This window comes from Homarus americanus, unplaced genomic scaffold (genome assembly GCF_018991925.1).
Source record: "Homarus americanus isolate GMGI-L3 unplaced genomic scaffold, GMGI_Hamer_2.0 scaffold13846, whole genome shotgun sequence".
NCBI lineage: Eukaryota > Metazoa > Arthropoda > Malacostraca > Decapoda > Nephropidae > Homarus > Homarus americanus.
Genome location: NW_024757805.1, coordinates 455,001 through 473,929, shown reverse-complemented (window position 1 = coordinate 473,929; position 18,929 = coordinate 455,001). Strand labels below are relative to the sequence as shown.

Below are 18,929 nucleotides of genomic sequence, written 5' to 3'. Positions count from 1 at the left end.
AAATTTTTTAAAGGTTCTCACGCTGAGTTCTCTCCTCGTAGCTAGTTATGTAAAAGTGTTTCTTAGTGGCTCACTGAAGCTAAAACACACAAATTCCACTATGGGGAATGATTGTGGAGTGTTGGTGGGGTGATGGTGATAGTGTGAGGTATGGTGGTGTGTATTATGGTGATAGTGGTGCCTCCTCCATATAAAAACTCTCCATAACAATTTTTGTTCAAGTTAATATACAAAGTGTAGGGCGATTTTTTTGTCTGTCAATAATAATAATAATAATAATAATAATAATAATAATAATAATAATAATAACAACACTAATAATAATAATAACTAATAATAATGATAATAATAATAATAATAATAACTAATAATAATAATAATAATAATAACAATAATAACACTAATAATAATAATAATAATAATAATTGACCTGTATAACACTGTACACAAACAATAGGGTGAGAGTCTCAGGTGAACATGACAACACACCGTGGAGGTGATCACCTTTATCACCTTACCTGTCACACCTTCCTCCACCCACACACTCGGGTTGGTGTTGACAGTAGTGGCCTTAACGTTCACTGTCAGTTTCCATCACTGTTCCTGTCAGTTACCTGTCTCTCCTTCACCGCCTTCAGGTAGTTCCTCGCTATACCTGTTGAGAATATTTCCTGGAGTTTTTTTAATAATACCTTTTTAATTTATGTTTTTTTTTGTTAGAAATGTGTTGATTTTTAGTTGCGTTTAGTTAATTCAGTTCCCGTCTCTACTGACTTGATGTGCGTGTTATTTTGCTTGTGGGGGACGGTTTTATTTTTCGAGTGTGGCAAACTCAATGACCAGTTCTTAAATAAGTTTTTTTGTAGTTTTATTTGGCCGTCATTAAATTCAAGGTAGATGTTTGAACAGTTGAGGAATTACCCCCATCAAACTCTGAATTGTGGCTTTACAGTACAGTAGGTGGTAATAGGCTAAGATAAGCTTACACGGACTTGTGATGCTTAATGAGTAAAAGGTGATTTGTTAACCGTGATGTGAGGATGGCGGCGTAAGACGTGTGGAGGCTTAAACGCCAAGCCAGCCTGGTTCTTGTGGCGGCTTTTCAACACAACAGCCGATTATGACAACTCTTCGGCTTCATCCTGACCTGACTTATGGATGATTTTTTGGACGAAGAACGTTTATTTTCTTCTTTCTTAATTAACAAAACCTATGCCCAGTATTTTCTCACCAGTATTCATGACTTGGTTGAGCTGCTGTCGTGTTGACTCTCTTTTGTTTCTGTTGATATGCTTAGCTTGGGGCCTCACTAACGCTGTTTTGTGTGTGTGTGTGTGTGTGTGTGTGTGTGTGTGTGCAAAGGACAGATGAAATCACTGCATGGGAGAGCAATGACGAGGAAGTAAAAATTATCATTGAATACTGGTGTGATGAACATACATAAGAACATAAGAAAATAAGGAGTCTGCAATAGGCCGGTTGGCCTGTGCATGGCAGCTCCTGTCGAGAGTTACTACCACTCTCTATCATCCATGAATCTATCCAGCCTCCTTTTGAAACTTTCCAGAGTTCCCGCACTTACTACAAAGTTGCTAAGCTTGTTCCACTCGACCACCACCCTATTTGTGAATCAGTTTCTTCCTATCTCCCTCCTAAACCTAAACTTATCCAACTTGAATCCGTTGCTCCGAGTCCTATCCTGCTCGGATATTACAAGAACTTTATCTATATCCCCTTTATTGATTCCTTTCACCCACTTAAATACTTCTATCATATCTCCCCGCACTCTTCGTCTTTCTAGGGAATGCAAGTTAAGTTTCTTTAGCCTATCCTGATATGGAAGGTTTCTAAGTCCCGGAATCATTTTTGTCATTCTCCGCTGCACCGACTCTAGTGAATTGATATCCATTCTATAATAGGGGCACCAGAACTGAACCGCATAATCGAGGTGCGGCCTGACTAGCGCAAGGTATAGTTGCAATAAGACCTCTGCACTCTTGTTACTTACACTTCTAGATATAAAACCCAATACTCTGTCGTGTGTGGAGGGAGAGGGAGGTGCTGGGAGTGTATGAGTGAACTTAAACGAACGAAGCTGATATACATATAATATACATATGAAGCTCTTAAGATAGACAAACAGCATCATGGTTCTATTTATTCCCCATAGACACCATTCCTTTCCTAGTTTATGGACCAGTACTCTTGTGGTTGGCCATGTTACCGTCTTTAAGGCTCGCTAACATGGCGTGTTTCAACCAATTAATTTAGATCATGCCCCAATACGCGTGGATTTTTCCCTGTTCCCCCCCCCCCTTCCCACTACATACACACACTCTTTGTCCCTCATCACACTGAAATTTAATTTGTTAGCCAAAATAAAATAGAGATTTAATTTGTGTAGTCACGAATGAAATTTTTTTTTTTTTCGATCATGAGAGCTTTTGTGTTTTTCCCCGCATGTAAATAAAACGTCCAGTGTTTTGTGAAATAAATCCTCTTAAAATGTTGTTTGGTCGTCCCCTTTTAAGTTTTTTTATTGCATGAGTTTAGTGATGGATGTATTTATTTTTGTATAATTTTCTGTCCTTCGGTTGTATGTGTTTATTTTTTTTGTCGTGTTTGTATTTAAAGCACTTTTGACCTCCCGTTAGACTGTTACTTATTGATTTAACCTCGCAATTATTTCCATTGCGACCTGACCTCACCTAACCCAACCCAACCCAACCTAACTTTACCTAACCTAGCCTAAACTCAAGACGATATATGATAAACTGAATAATTATATGCTGAATATTCCATTATGCTTCATGTATATATTATGACTTTCCTTTACATTATATTAGAGAGAGGTAGAACTACGTCTTCGTAAAGGTCACGTTGGCGATATTCTCCAGGATCTGCTTTTGTGTTCAGGAGTAAAACATTGCTGATAGTCCTGAACACCTTCTTGACTTGACTATAAGACTCGTGGAGAATGATTAACGTGCTGCAAGTCTTATGCAAACTCACCTTCTTACAGTAGATAGTTTTATGAACATAATTACTTCACCTGTGGGGTACTCGGGGATGGAAAGGCCAGGTATATGAGACCCTGGAATATACATATGGTGGAGGTGCTGAGTGAGGCCGGTGTTGGGAGGCGCTGGGAAAAGAAGGTACTTAGAGTAGGAAGTGCTGGGAGAGGGAGGCGTGGGAGGTAATGCCAAGTTTCTTTGTAGTTGTCTTTATAACCAGAAGTGTTTTCACCCACACAGGGAGATTATAATTATATCACTTGTATCAAACCTTTTATCACACACACACACACACACACACACACACACACACACACACACACACACACACACACACACTAGCCAGTAGAGATGGTGATTTGTGAGTGCACAGGTGTCGTTGTTTGTAGGCGTGGCAGCGTGTAGGAGGTGTGGGGGATGTGACAGCAGTGACGTGCAGGTGTGGTGGCAGGTAGGCGTTGCGGCGTGTGGGTGGTGGTAGGGGGAGGGAGAACACCTGCTGCGGGGTTGGAGGAAGGTAAGGTGAGATGTGTAGGAGGAGGCGGTGGGAGCCATGTTATATATAGCCACAGATGAACGTGTTGATGCTGCGGCACTGTTCCTGGGAGGGGGGCAGAAAGAGGGGGAGGAGGGTGGAAGAGAGGGGAGAGAAAAAGAGGGAGGGTGGAAGGAAAGGGAGATAAAGTGAGAAGGAAAGGAGGAAGGATGGTGGGAGGGGAGATGGAAAGGAGGGATGATTGGAGGGGAAGGAAGGAGAGGGGATAAAGGGGAATAAAGGAGGGAAAATAGAGAAAGGAGAAAGAGTGTATAGGTGAAGCAGAAATAATAGGGATGCGAACAGTGGAGATACGAGGGGGGATGTGGAGAGGCATAAGTGAAGGAGATAAAGGTAGAGATGAGGAAAGAGGAGGAGGAGGAGGAAGAAGAGGGAGAGAAGAAGATGAAAGAATCATTAGTGAAGGAGACTGGAAAGCTCAGATGGAAAGGTGTGAGAGGAAAACGTATGAAGTTAGAGAGAAGTGGAAGAGGAGATAAAGGGAAAGCCATGGGGTTAAAACATGACGTCAGCCCTCCCCTACACAACGCAATACATAGCCCCTCCCCGACCACCACCACTTACGTCATAGTCCCAGCAACATCTGATAAAGTTGTGTTGTGTGTGTAACACTTGAGACTTGATCGGTGCCATATCTTCAACACGTACACCTGATATAATTAATTTGGAGAGAACAATACGATGAAGAGACACGAGTACAGGTGCAGGTACAGGTACAAAGATACATCAGTACAATTACAGATACAAATACGGGTACAGTTACATACATGCCAGTGGTAACAGTGCACGTACACAACTCACTATCTCTGTACCTAATTATGTGACGTCAGTTTGTAAACAAAGGAATTCATTATATTTATTCCTTTCCTCGGAATTTTCTTAAAATTCCTGCTTTAGAGTATTCCTTGATAGTGGTAAAGGTAATGTGTAAAGTCATATATTTTCTCGGGGATTTTAATGTGTTTGGTGAGAAAACAAAATGCTAACAGTTACTTTGTCAATAGTTGTTCGGTAAAAATAAAGATTCCCTGTTTTATTACTTTCCATTACTTTTATAACAACATTAATTTGTTAAAAGAACATTCTTAAATTCTTCTAATCCTAATTCTATAAGCCATCAGATCAGCCTCGTTAAGTTTTGTTCCCCAGGACAAACAACATTGTTGGTCTGGTTCACAAGTTTGGTGCGAACAGACTTCCGGGAGCAAGAAAGTGTATACAAGGCGTGGAGACCCGGCGCTCATAATCGCTGAAGTTTAAACGGGAGACTTTTTGGTCACTAAGAAAACGACGCCTTCTACCCCACCATGGTTCTTGGTATCTGGGGGTCGTTGTTGTGGTGCTGGTCTGGCTTAGTGTGTTGTCTGTCACCTAGTAATGGCGTGCTGTTGGACACACACACACACACACACACACACACACACACACACACACACACACCACCTCTTCTCCTGCGCCTCTACACCCGCCCTCAAGTGGCCCTCAAAATGGATGTGTTGTGGTGCTTTTCTAGAGAGTCACAACATTAGTCCGAGTAACAAGGAAAGAGGCGATGAAACCACTACCTGAATTAGTCTCCTGAAACAGATGAGATGCTCTAGTTGATGTTCATGTTGTGACGGCGGCCCTGAGAGAGTGAATAGTTGAATTTTTCCTATTTGGTAGAGAGAGTGGGCAAGGTGGCGTCCTGGGTACATGTGAGGAGATCCGAAAGTCTGTGTCAGTGTTTGTTTAGTCTGGGTGATAGCGGCGGACTTAATTTGGTTAAGTATTTGGTTTTCTTGTGTTGATTAAATAAAGGTTAACCATAATGTTGTTTGCGTTGGGTGATGTTTAGAGGTTAGTACAGTACTGTTACCACCATGTATATGACAAACCTTATTCTAATCGTAATTTAGGAGTAAATTATTTAAAAAACACGTAAGAAGGTTATTAAACAAACATTTAGGAAATCGAACGAGTGAGAGAATAAACACAAACCAGATGAAGAAAAAAAGATCATGAGTGTTGTAACGACTGAGAGGATATGTGGGTGTGTAAGACGACCTTTGAGGTAGCCAGGTCGAGGTGCTTGAGACCTGACGACCACAATTTAATATGTCATCCAGGTAAGCAGATCACTGGTGAGTATGCAGGAAGACTCTGTCAACGCCTCAAGGAAAGGTGCTCCCCCCCCCCCTCCTCCCTCCCCACACGTTCACTAGGACCGTGACACGAGTACCTCATAACAAGCACGAACTGATCCCACTTACAGTAGATTGCTCTAAGATTCTCCAAAAGTCTTCGTGATAAAAGAGTCTCCAGTCCATCGTGGCGGAGGACTTAGCAGCGGGAGAGTTGTTGTCTTGTCTATCATCTGTCGGTGCTGTTGGTTATTTTTGACGATGTGATATTTATACCTGTTAACAGTGTGGTGGTGGACAGAGTCGTGATAGGGTTTTGTAGGCCCTGGGCACTTGCTTATCATAGGCCCCTAAATTTCCTGATGCACCATAATGTGCCTTATTTTACCCTCACGACCTTCACACATCACGCCTGCTGCCATCTACGGATAACAGCAACTAATGGTTTAGTTGACACAGGCAGAGACGCTGAGATGTAAGTTTTCCATAATTTTAGGTTATTCTGTTTTATTGCGGTTTTCCCATGTTAAATCTTACAAATACACTCGTTTTTATTAGGCTGGGAATAATTATGGATTTGCATATGTGCATAAGCAAATGCATATTTTAGCATTTTTTAGCTAAATATATTTGTCAATACTTGGTACCAGCAGTGAAGGCGAGAGGTCATTTTCCAAGCTTAAAAGAATTAAAAACTGTCTAAGATCTGCGATGGGCCAGTCGCCTATAGTCACTGGTGTTACTCAACATAGAGAGAGATTATGTTAAAAAGTTGGACTTTCAGGACATTATTGAAGACTTGTACTCGATCATAGTTAGTTTCCGGCAAGTCAGATTTAAGGACTAACCAAACAGATACTTAATTAACGTCTATAATCACTTAGTCTTATGACTGCAATCTATTTCTCCCTTGTCAAATTTATCGATTATTTTCATTTACCCTGTTGGAACATAAAGTTAATAGGCCAGACCACAGAGAAAATACATACATTATATCTCAAATGTCGTAGGCCCCTTAAACCTTCGTAGGCCCTGGACACTGTGCCCACTGTGACCCCTTCATAATCCGGCCCTGGTGGTGGGTATACTGTCCGGGTGTTGAGGTCGTCAGTGTGTATCTTGACGGAAGTTGACGGCATATATTTTTATCGTTGTCTTCAGTAATAAGATCTGGAGTGAATATTCTGTCTTGCCTTATAAAAAAATAGATTGTTGATTGTTGTCTAGTGTTTAGTGCAGTTGTCTTATGAGTAAATTAAGGCTCAGTGTACCGTAGTTAGAGACCCTGGTCGTTAACGCATCCAAAATACAACAACAACAACAATAGCAGTAATATAGAGGAATTAACGTGTCAGTTTAATATAACGTTGATTGCAATTAACCCAAACTCTAATTCGGATATTAAAGTCATATCAGGAGTTATTAGCTGTGTTCCTGGCGAGGTTAGATCAGGTTTGGTTATTGGCTGTGTTCGCGGTTATTAGTAGTACGTAATAACTAAGGGTTGACAATTAACAGCGAGTCAAACACTATGTGACGTCAGTTGTACCTTGTGTGGCGACCGATCAATAATGACAGAAAGTTTGTATGCAGTATGGCTGAGAGTGTCGGTGTGGTGGTGCTGGTGGTCGTACTAACTAACTAAGCCCATTGTCACTTTCTTTCCCTTCCCTCTGTCCCTCCCCTCCTTCTCCCCCCCCCCTCCATCTCTCTCTCTTCCCCTCCCTCCCCCCTACACTCTCCCACAGTGACAGGTCAGCACTGTTATCTCAGGCACGGCTCACTGCTTCACGTTGAAGAATCTCCCGTCAGCTTTTTTCACCGGGATGGGAAAATACAGCGTAACCTGGATCAACGTTTTTACAATACAATAAGCTAGTTCATGGTTTTATTATGATGTATATTCACTGTAGTTGAAGCAATGCTAGTATTAATAGCTGTAAGTAACTATAAGAACAACAGTATGTATTTAAGGAATATTTTAAGTGATTAATATTGTGGTAGGCAAATGTAATTGTTGTTTTTGTCCAACAGCCCAGGAGTCACATTCTTAATGATTCCTAAGGTGAATATTCCTCGTAACCGATATTAAAATGTACCTGAATGATTGACTTGACTTAAAAACACCAAAAAATAACAACAAAAAATTATGTCAATTTTTTTAGATTTTTCAAACGTCTATTTTGTCTCGTGGTGAGTGAACTAGAGTTAAAAGAGTCTCCATTATAATTTTCATACCTTTATCTTCTTTATTTGTGTGTGTGTGTGTGTGTGTGTGTGTGTGTGTGTGTGTGTGTGTGTGTGTGTGTGTGTTAGCTTAGATCAACCTGTTAGGTGAGTCTTAACATTTTCGTTTATGGGACATATTAATCTTACGAACCTTTGAAATTTTAGACACAACGTCACTCCCTCTGTCCGGGGGCCCCTACCCGAGGGTGGACACCAGCTTGATGGGGCGGACAAGAGCTGGGTCGTATACTCCCTTTCCACAGTCTACCATACACCCCAGGCCCAGTTATCGTGTCTCTTGTTGTCACTTCCACTATACCACGTTATCGGCAGCTTCCAGTGCTGTGACCTCTCCACCTATCAATAGTTGCCGTGTTCTCTCTGTTCACGATCGTTCACTATTCATATCCGGATTTTTAAAAGGATTTTCTTGAATGTTTTGAGTCACTGGTCGTTTTCATATTAATTGGTATAGCAGTACCACTTTAAATGCGATTTTATTTTAGGTACCGATTTTTTTATTCACATTTTCATTGTTACTTTTATTTATTTTAATTTTTATTTTTAGTGTTATTAGGATTTTGTCTTGTTGTGGTTGTGAATTAGGTTGCTACCTTACGTTAGACGACTTCCAGCAACTACGACGCACCAGCTGTATGATGTTACGATCAGGAGTAAGGCGACGTCCACTATGGTCTTGACGCTTACCATATAGAAGAGGAAAAAGTGGAAAGTAATGTAATTGTTTTAGTATTCAATGTTATTCGAACATTCCTCCATCCATTTTTTCCTTCTTCTTTATTTTCTTTCTTCTGTCCTTCCTTCCTTTAGTTCTTTGTTTCTTTCTTTCTCCTCCTTCATTAGTTCTTTCTTTCTTTCTCTTCCTTCCTTTCCCATTCTCTCGTCGTCGTCGTCTTCCTCTTACTCCCCACCAGAGCTCATCCACACATTCTCTTCACTAGTTTTCGCCTCAACATTATTATTTATCTTGAGGTGACCAGAAGAGCCACCCCATTGCCTCCCTGGGTGACTATTGATCGTCTAGAGAAGATGAAAGAACTGGGATTTACTCCTATTGATTTATGTTTTTATCTGATGACGTGAAGATTAGGCACCCCAGCTTATTTCACCTGATGAGTAAACGTCCTAATGCTACGTGGGGTGGTTAGGTTTGGTTATTGTTTGGTTAGTTTAGGTCATCGTTAGGTTACATTAGATTAGGTCATGTTAGGTTAGGGCAGGTTAGGTTATATTAAGTCATGTTAGGTTAGGGCAGGTTAGATTAGGTTACGGTGGGTTAGGTTACGGTGGTCAATCTTAAGGTGATTTTTTTTATCTATGAGAGATGTGATCATTTAGAGAATAAATGGAATATATTTTGATTTATTAGAGGCTGATATAAAAATGTAGTCTCTGGTTGCTGTAATACTTAGCTACAGTTCCAGTTGACGCTCGCTATTGTGTCGTGCGACCCCGAGTTCTGGAGAAAAAAAAAGTGCGCGAGTTTAGGTGATAAAGAATAAAAAATAAAAAATTCTCTTGTAAACAAAAGGGCTTTTCCACACAGTTCTTTTTTCGTGCCTCTAGAATTTGTCTCTCCTGCAAACCATTTTACTCCACGACTTTTAAGTGTTCGAGAATAATGACTTTTGTTAATATAATGTACTTTTTTATCTCTAGTTAACATCTCTATAAATTATGGCATTATTGGTGTGTTAACTTAATTGTTTACTTATCGTTTAATAGCCGAAGGGGATGATAATTTATATGCAATTATTACCGCATTGTTATTATTATTATTATTATTATTATTCCATACAAAATTACCAACTTCATTCTTTCAGCCCCGAACACCAGAACATGTCACATTACATCACGTCACATAAGGCCATTAAAAGTTCCTCTCTCCATCAAGACAGTGAATAAGTTTGAGAAAAAGTTTGAAATCCATAATGCTGAAGGAAAATGGAGGATCATTACGGATATGGCAGAATATTTTTTGTGTTCCTTTCTCGGGTTGATTTATGATTTTAGTTGAGTTTTTATCAATGTTTAGAAGAGAAAAAAAATGTGACGAGTGTTTTTTTATTTTAGATTTTTTTAGAAGATAGATAAAGAGTTAGACATACAGTAATAAGAGAGAGAGGGGGGGGTAATGAAGAAGATAAAGAGAGGAAGAGAGAGTAAAGGAGAGACATAGAACAATAAGAGAGGGGAGAGAGGAGTGTGTGTTAAGAGTTTAAACGCGAGGGAGACCGTACGTGTGTGCGTGCCTAGTGGCTGAGGGTGGTGGGTGAGGGTTAGGGGTAATGGGTGAGGGTGGTAGGTGAGGGGAGTGGATGAGGGTAGTGGGTGAAGGTGGTGGGTGAGGGTGGTAGGTGAGGGGAGTGGATGAGGTTAATGGGTGGTGGGTAGGGTGGGAGGAACTCTTGGCATATACAGTATAGTAAGGTTGGGGTTGACGGAGTGGCTTGCGACCGTAATTTAAGGGAAAGGTTGTCCCTCGGGGAAGTGTTTTGACAGAGACGTATGTGGTTGGTGGCGTGATTGTTCCTGAGGAGCACCCGACACACACACACACACACACACACACACACACACACACACGGGGTCGCGCGGGAAGGCGAACTTGGCGGCTGTATCAGCTGGGCGGTGGCGATGTGGATGCTGTGGGTCACCATGGCAACGGGTGAGGCTGCTCGGTGGTGGTGGTCGGGCAGGCGCGAGACTCAGCTCTGGCCCAGGGATCGATGTGGTGCTCGCTGTTCAGTCCGTGTAGGGCCGGGGACGCCGCTACTCCGCCCACCTGCACCGTCGCTTAACCTCCCCGCCCGCACACCCACCAACACAGTAAACACACGCTCCTCTTGGGTCACACTCTCACAACATCTTCGCCGACTCCTACAGCGGACGCCACTTCACCTCCCAGTGGCCAAGGGTCGTCTCAGTGTGGCTGTACAGTGTCGCAACCCAGTGAATCAATTATTACAGGCGAGACGAACAAGTAATAGTGGACGTTAAAGCCGCTGCCGCCGCCCAGACGTGCGGGACAATGCACTGAGGGCCCAGTGACCTCGGGAAAAATCAGGTCACCGTCGATGTTTCGCCTGACCTGACACTCGCCATAAACTCGTGTGCAATAGAAATTGTCAGCTGGTTCTGTGGTGTGGAGCCCACGAGTTTGTGAAGCGGTTTGTAACACCAGCAGAACAGAATCTGAAATTTGTTGTTGCATGATTGTGTTGACTGTCGGGTTTTTTATTGGGTGATAATACGAGTGAACCTGAAACGTGATTGGCTGGTTGGGTTGCATGACGGGACCTCTCACAATCCACCGTGGATCAGTGCCATTAATTCCAGGTTCGAGGTCACGCGGCCCACCAGTGCCACGGAGGCTTCACGAGGGCTGATGTGGACCACGAAAATTGGGTAATTGGATTGCGGATGTGCAAATTCGTTAATTCATCTCTCATTCATTTTAACTTGGGAGGGGTTTCCGCCCGGCTGTTGGGTTTGCCAGAAATGTATTTTTTTTTGCATATTTTTCATTAGAAATAACGCAGTGATAAATTATTAAATGGTGTAGTAAAGGTCTTATTTAAGATGGGAAGGAAATGTGCAAGTTTTTAATAATATTTATTCACAGTAAATGAAAATAGTATACTGTGAATATAAGTGCCATGACTCCCTCAAACTCTGTCTCATTAAGGTCACGCTGGTGAGTGTGTGTCAGGTAGAGGATGAGCGGTGGGGGCGATAGACATAATGTAGAATTTAGAAAAGTTAGTGAGGACGATGACGGGGGGGGGGTCTTTCATTGTCGCCCTCCCTACCTGTCATTCTTTGTCGCTCTTTCACACGTCTCACTTTGTGTCGTTCACCTTCCCAGATATTGTCGTCGTTCATCACTGAGCTTCGCCACGCCAGGAGGCTCACCCCTCTCCTGTAATTATGTGTACTTTCACTGTGGCCGCTCGCGAGAAAAAATATGTGGGCTATTCCAGTAGGACTTGAGAGAATTCTTCCAGGCTGAGGCGCCTCATCACCAACATTGGAAGTGAAGCGAATCAACACGGGCTACAGGTTCCCCTCACCCCCCCCCCTCGCCACCTACCCTTCATATCTTCCCTCTCCCGACACCCTCTTCCCCCCCCGACCACCCATCCCCATGCCTCCCTCTTCCCTACCCCATCTACCTTCTCCCCTCCTCTCCTAAGCCTTTTAGCTCCCTTTCCTCAACATAGTCCCCTGTTTTTGCTCTCTCTCTCTCTCTCTCTCTCTCTCTCTCTCTCTCTCTCTCTCTCTCTCTCTCGTGTACCGTCCTCTTTACCTGGTCGTTGTGAACTCCAGTTATAAAAAAGTGTCACAGAATCACTTGTGTTTGATGTGTGTTCTGGGAGAATCTTTAGGTAGGATGAAGTAGCTTTTACGTGACGGTCTTGAAGTTTGCAATTCTTTATCGGAGTCAACACGTGGATGAGGAGTGAGTGAGTGAGGCTCTGACGTGATTACTTACGATGGGCAAACCCTGTGTCAGCCTTAATGGCAAGTCTGAGTCTAATATTTACCCCTAATGTCCACCTATTAAAACCCCGAATATTCTGTGGTCGTGTTCTGGCGAGTCCAAATCTGTCATGTTATCCGTCTGTTGTCTGTCATCTGTCTGTCGTCGAACTTATGGTTCCGTACACTTAATTACCATGACAGATGCTCTTCAAATTTGAGGTCAAGTTCGAATTTGAAGATTCTTACGTTATCCTATTCAGAGTCTCGAGGCCACATTAAAAGTAGGTCACTGTGAGGATATGAGAGTATTAAAAGTTGGGTTTTGTGTGTGTGTGTGTGTGTGTGTGTAATAATAATAATAATAATAATAATAATAATAATAATAATAATAAACGGTTTATTAATAGAGTTGCAGCCGGTGGCTGAAAATATACAGACTTACATTTGATTTAGACATAATAATATAATATGCATTGAATACATTTACAGGGCTGTACAGTACATAAATCAGGAGTTGTTTATTATTTTAACAATAGATGGGATGGTGCTGTTCTTATATCTATCCGTGCGGGCTCTTATGGGCTGAATTTTGTTGTAGTGGCGGACTGCGCAAGTTGGGTGGGGGGCTGCAGGTGGCAGGAGGTGGCGATGACGAGGGTGGTGCAGTAGTCCACTGCCAAACCTTTCCAGTGCTTGGTGGTGGAGGTCACTGAGGGATGGCATTTCCAGGGTGGAGAGAGCGTTGGTGTAGCCGGAGTATTCTGCGCCGAGCATGATTCTGCAGGCCCTTTTCTGTACCTTCTCTAGCTGACGTTCTTGGGTGGAGTTGAGAGAAGACGACCAGGCTTGTGACGCATACGTTAGTTTGGGGAGAAAAAAGGCGTTGTAGATGGTCCTCAGCTCTGGCGTGGGTGTCCCAAGTGACCCAAGTCGTCGTAGCATGTAGAGACGATACGAGGCTGCCCTGACTGTTATTTACATGGGCCTTCCAGTTCAGTTTGTTGTCTATGGTTACACCCAGGAGTTTGGCAGACTGCACCAGCTGGAGAGGATGGACACCCACTGTGACTGCTGGGGCTTGTGTATGTGTGTGTGTGTGTGTGTGTGTGTGTGTGTGTGTGTGTGTGTGTGTCCCCGTAGGCTGAAAAATTATTTAATACGTGTTATCTTTTCCATCTGTTCCATATGTAATTTTAAATGATATTGATTGAGAAACATCAGGCCAGGTACAGCAAGTAGGTCAGTTACAACAGGCCAGTTACAGCAGGTCAGTTACAGCAGGCCAGGTACAGCAGGCCAGGTACAGCAGGCCAGGTACAGCAGGTCAAATTGTATTGTTTACGTCTCATCATCATCTTATTCTCTGTTGAAATTCGCTGCAGCAATTAGTTGGATGTGTTCTATAATGGCCTGTCTTGCTCGACGTGTCTTGCCTGAATGATCTTATTAGTGATACAGGGTTTAATTTTTTTAACAGTAAACCCACAACATTTACCATTGTGCTTTAAAAAACTCATTTAAAGAAACATAGTATTTGATTCACTTGTATGAATATTTACAAAAGAAGAGCCAGAGTGACTCATCCAGTCTCAGGTTCATGGGGTGATGAAAATGGCCTCCGTCCTGATCGATGCACTGGTGAGGTTTACCGATTAAAACAGAAAAGCAATCTGTGTTATATTTCCCTGAGATGAGTTTGTGTGAAGAGCGAGAGAGGGTAGGGGGAGATGTCTGGGTTGTGGTGGTAGTCATTATGTGTCATTATGCCTGGCCACGACTTTGACCAGCGGGGGAGGGTCTCTATTGACAGTCCGTGGATGGTAAAGATTTTACAGACCTTGATGGTGGACGGAGGGCGGGGGTGGAGTTAGGGGAAGATTGAAGTCATTGTCAAAGGTCAAGGACGCTGCTAAATGTCAAGGTCCTCGCTTAGGGTTCGAGGTCGTCGTCCAGGCTGAGGTCACTGGCCGAAGCTCACTCATCCCTTTATCATGATGACCAGATACATGGGTGGCGTTATCACACATTGACAACATCATGAATATTGGAGTGGCGTGAGCAGGTGTGGGTGAGGGTGATGATAGCTCCCTCCCTCAGGTGTTGTTATGAAGTAGTAGTTTTATGTGGTGATGGGGGAGATCATGTTGGGGGTGAATGTTGGGGGTCACGTCAGGACTACCTAATCAGAGTAACATTACTACAGGTGGTGAGGGGTACATAAGCAGGTGACATTACTACAGGTGGGGTTTACAGAGCCACATAATTAATGTGTCAGTAATACAGGTAACAGACTACACAATCCTGAAGCTACTGACCGCAGACACCCGGGCGAATTGATCCACGAGGCTCCACTGCCAGGCTACTGTGGTCTGTTAGCTGGGGGAGGAGCCCAGTCACGGGAGCCAGAGGTTGAGAATGACATAGCTTTGTGGTGATCTAGGTTACGGTTGTGGGTTGTTGTGTGGTTGTGGAGGGTTGTGTGGGTGGTTGTGTGGTTGTGGATGGTTGTGTGGTTGTGGATGGTTGTGTGGTTGTGGATGGTTGTGTTTAGTCTGTAGGGTTAAAAAAGTAAACATAATTTTCATTCAGGTTATTATGGTATTCGACCACGCCCATATATCACCTTCCTCGTCACGCGAAACAATATACCTTGTTCCACGCCTCCATGTACCCTGTACCACGCCTCCTTGTACCGTGTACCACGCCTCCTTGTACCCTGTACCACGCCACCCTGTATCACGCTTCCTTGTACCCTTTCTGTCACCAACTTGTCTGTCACCAACACTTTCTCTCATACTTGTCTCTATCACCAACACTTCCTCTCATACTTGTCTCTATCACCAACACTTCCTCTCATACTTGTCTCTTTCACCAACACTTCCTCTCATACTTGTCTCTATCACCAACACTTCCTCTCATACTTGTCTCTATCACCAACACTTCCTCTCATACTTGTCTGTCACCAACACTTCCTCTCATACTCGTTCTTCAACACACACACGTCACCCTCCCCGACATCTTCTCACACTGCTGAGAACTGTCACTGTCATATCCATGGTATTGTTCCGTGTATGTATGCATGTATGTATGTATGTATGTATGGATGTATGTATATATGGGAGTGTGATATGACGGAAACTTAGTCGATCGGAACTCCAGGAGAGAGAGAGAGAGAGAGAGAGAGAGAGATATCAACAACAGTATCATTAATGTTTATATGTGGACGGTGTATATTATCTCTACCTCTTGAACACTCGCCAAGTTACTCTTGGTTTATGGGACGGCTGTGAGGCAGCTAGGGGCTGGGAAGGAAGGCAGGAGAGGAAGTGGGTGGAGAAGAACAATGGAGTCTGGGGAGGAGAGGGCCGGGAGGAGAAGGTCCTGTGATACTCCCTATATCATTTTTATACAGCAGGTATCTGATTGTGGTCCATTCTCTTAATTAATGGTTTTCCTCGTAATGGAAGGGAGAAATCAAGAGGGTTTTTTTGGCGTTATTTTTGAGTGATGGCTGGTGAGAAGGGAAGCTGTGGAAGATGGAGGGATGGGGGAAGGAAAGATGTAGGGGAAAGAGGTGATGTAAACAGATAATATACAAGATAAATAAAATAAATAAGGAATAGTGATAACCATGGCAACAATCTGATTATGTTCTTACTACCACCTTACGTGTACTATTCCGGATGATATTAAATGTGACATAATACTTCCTTTGAGATAAATGTCAGGTGTCATTAAGAGAACTCAGGCTCTCAATTGGCTCAGCTATGTCAATGTTGTTATTATTATCGGCTGTGTATTTTTCTGGCTAAATAAACTTTCAATATCAAAGGAATAGGTGGAAGAAGATAAGAAGGAAGAGTAGAGAAGGAAGGATTGAGAGGAGGTGGATAAAGAGATGGAGATGGAAGGGAAGATAATGAGAAAGAGGAGTGACGAGAGGAACAGGTGGTGGGGGAGAGGAGGAGGGCTAAGGGGAGTGAGAATAGCAGAAGGATAAAAAGAATAAACAGAAGAAGAAAGGGGAGGAATAAGAGGGTGAAGAAATAAAGGAGAAGGAAGAGAGGACAGGGGGGAGGAAAGACGGCCAAAGAGAGGGGGGGAAAGGAGGGTGAGTGAGAGGTGACCACAGGGGGTTCACCTTGGTCCTCACTTGTCAAGCAGCGCCACCTGGTCTTACTCCAGGCTATCTTTCTTCTCCTCTTGTTGTGAGGCTCATTCCTCTCCTCGCCGCTTCAATGCCTCCTCCTCCTCTTCCTTCTCCTCCTCCTCCCTGGCTTAACTGGTATTGAATAGAAAATGAATAATTACGATTGATTACATAAACAAGTTCCGGGAAGAAATATTTAGACAGTTTACTTCAGTATTATTGAGTTGTGTTTCTGTATCGTCATAACTTTTCCTCAGTGGTTGGTTTCCCTCCCTCCTGTCCCTCCCTCCCTCCCTTCTCTTGTTTTGTTCCTTCTCCGCCGCCGTTCCCACCACCAGTCGTCCCCTGAGCCCCAGTGTACCCGTGTGTTACCTCTGATCTGTGTTGGTTTCCCGATAACCGTGTCATAAACCTGCCTCACTAGTACTCTTATAGTCCTGGACGCTACAGCTGGGTGGTGTCGTGCGGTAAGAACTTAAGGAGAAGACAGTGTTTGAAGTACATCTTTAGTGTGTGTGTGTGTGTGTGTGTTTTATCCATCTTTATGATCAAGAATATTCTCCCAGTCCTGTGGTGCGTAGAAGCCTGTTTCCTGCCCTACTTGTTATCATCCTCACCTGGGACCTGGGTGTCGGTAGAGGATTTTGGTGGGTGGTGGACCGCCTTAGAATACGTTATTGGTGTTTCAACGGTAAGACTGAAATTCTATTCCATACACTGCGCTGGACCCAGAGTTATACCGATATCAAATGACGTTACTGGATTATAGCGAAGCCTTTAACACCGTGAACGTCCTTCTTGTTGACGGGATCATTAAAACGGTCTCTTTTCACTTGGCTGTGATGCATGTATGGTAACAGCATTAGGGTGGCCAGACACAAGAGTGAAGCAGGCAGGGGACAAGGGCACATCACCGCCTATCGTAACTTCCGTGTAGATCCATAATTCTGTCGTAATATTTTGATTAATTTGTTGGAAGTGAGTTGTGGGTGTATTATAGTGGTGGTGGTGGAGGAGGGGGGCGGGCTGTGAAGTGCGGCGTACAACAAGTGCCAGAGGAGAGGAATACGAATGGTGTACAGTAGCCGCTCGCGCCACCCACTTTACGCACTTGTGGTGGTCCCAACATTGCCCCCCCCCCCCAACTACGCTCGTACACGTTCCGCTCTGAGTTCGTAAACTACGGTACAGCTGGTCAGGGAATAACCGGAACTATTTGGTCTTCGGTCCTTTTAAGATTAAGAAAACTGTGGCTCTCGTCCTAACTCGTGTGACTTATTATTATTATTATTATTATTATTATTATTATTATTGTTTTATTTGCTTTTTTGTTGTTGTTATTGTTGTTATTATCCACAGTCTTTCCTGAACCATAACCTATAGTTTACCCCTCACCCCCTCTTTCTTCCCTTACTGTACCTTTGCCCACCCTCTCCCTCCCCACCATCTTCTATCTCTCTTTCTCTCTCTCGCCTCATTTACCTCCATACAAGTAGGTGTCATCTGTGTCCCTCCCTCCCTCCTCCTCTTTTCCTATCCGCAGTCTCTACACATCTCCCCTTATTCATTCTTTGTAACTGTCCTGTACAGACACCCTTCCTACTTCACCCTTCCTACTCACCCTTCTTCTACACCCTTCCTCCTTCCCTTTAACTACTTTGCTTTTCCATTAGTGTCCTCCCTCCTGCCTGAATATTTATGCTATAACTACACTCAGGCCAAGGTGCTGGGGCACAGTGTCACACATTACCTGTATGGTGTGTGTGTGTGTGTGTGTGTGTGTGTGTGTGTGTGTGTGTGTGTGTGTGTGTGTGTGTGTGTGTGTTACTAGGTACACAGGAGGTGGAGGGCCGGGAACAAACAGTGGTCTTGTCAACTTACTCTGCCAGTATCCTTGGTCCTCGCCGTTCTGTCCACCCATCTCATACTTTACATTAACAAGACCCTCCGGCCCGACCAGTATTTATAACGACAAGTAAAACAGGTAGCAGATGAGTAGGGAGAAACACAACTGGGTGCTGCAAGCTGGTACACCGGCTGGGTGCCAGCAGCAGGTGCGCCAGCTGGGTGTTAGCAGCAGACACACCAGCTGTGAGTAACTCGCTTCTTTCACACCAGCTGGCCAGGGGAGAAAAGGTCAGCTTCCGGGGATTTCACCTAATTTATGGCCGCACTTCCTTCTCCTGTGTCGGTCCCCGTGTCGTCATCCTGGGCGGCCAGGCGCGAGGGCCCGGCTCAGGAAGCTCAGGAGGAGCGCGTCTTGGGGAGAGGAAGCTTGAAAATGTGGGGAGAACGACCGGGGGTGGGGGGGGGGATGTAGTTGGGAGGGATGATGGAGTCTTAAGGGA

At 43.8% G+C, this 18,929-nt stretch overlaps 1 protein-coding gene across 8 annotated transcripts in view; it reads left to right on the top strand.

The window, feature by feature from the left end:
* The window catches only part of LOC121857817, a 273,121-nt gene that overhangs the window by 26,341 nt on the left and 227,851 nt on the right, over positions 1 to 18,929 (top strand). The window contains exon 1 of one of the 8 annotated variants that reach the window (XM_042354076.1): positions 10,665 to 10,775. The exons of 5 other annotated variants lie outside the window; for them this stretch is intronic. The gene's annotated coding sequence lies outside the window, so the exon portion shown is untranslated. Of the gene's footprint in view, positions 1 to 10,664; positions 10,776 to 10,987; positions 11,117 to 18,929 lie in introns of those variants that run through there. 2 more of the 8 variants (XM_042354078.1, XM_042354077.1) reach the window with 2 other exon arrangements.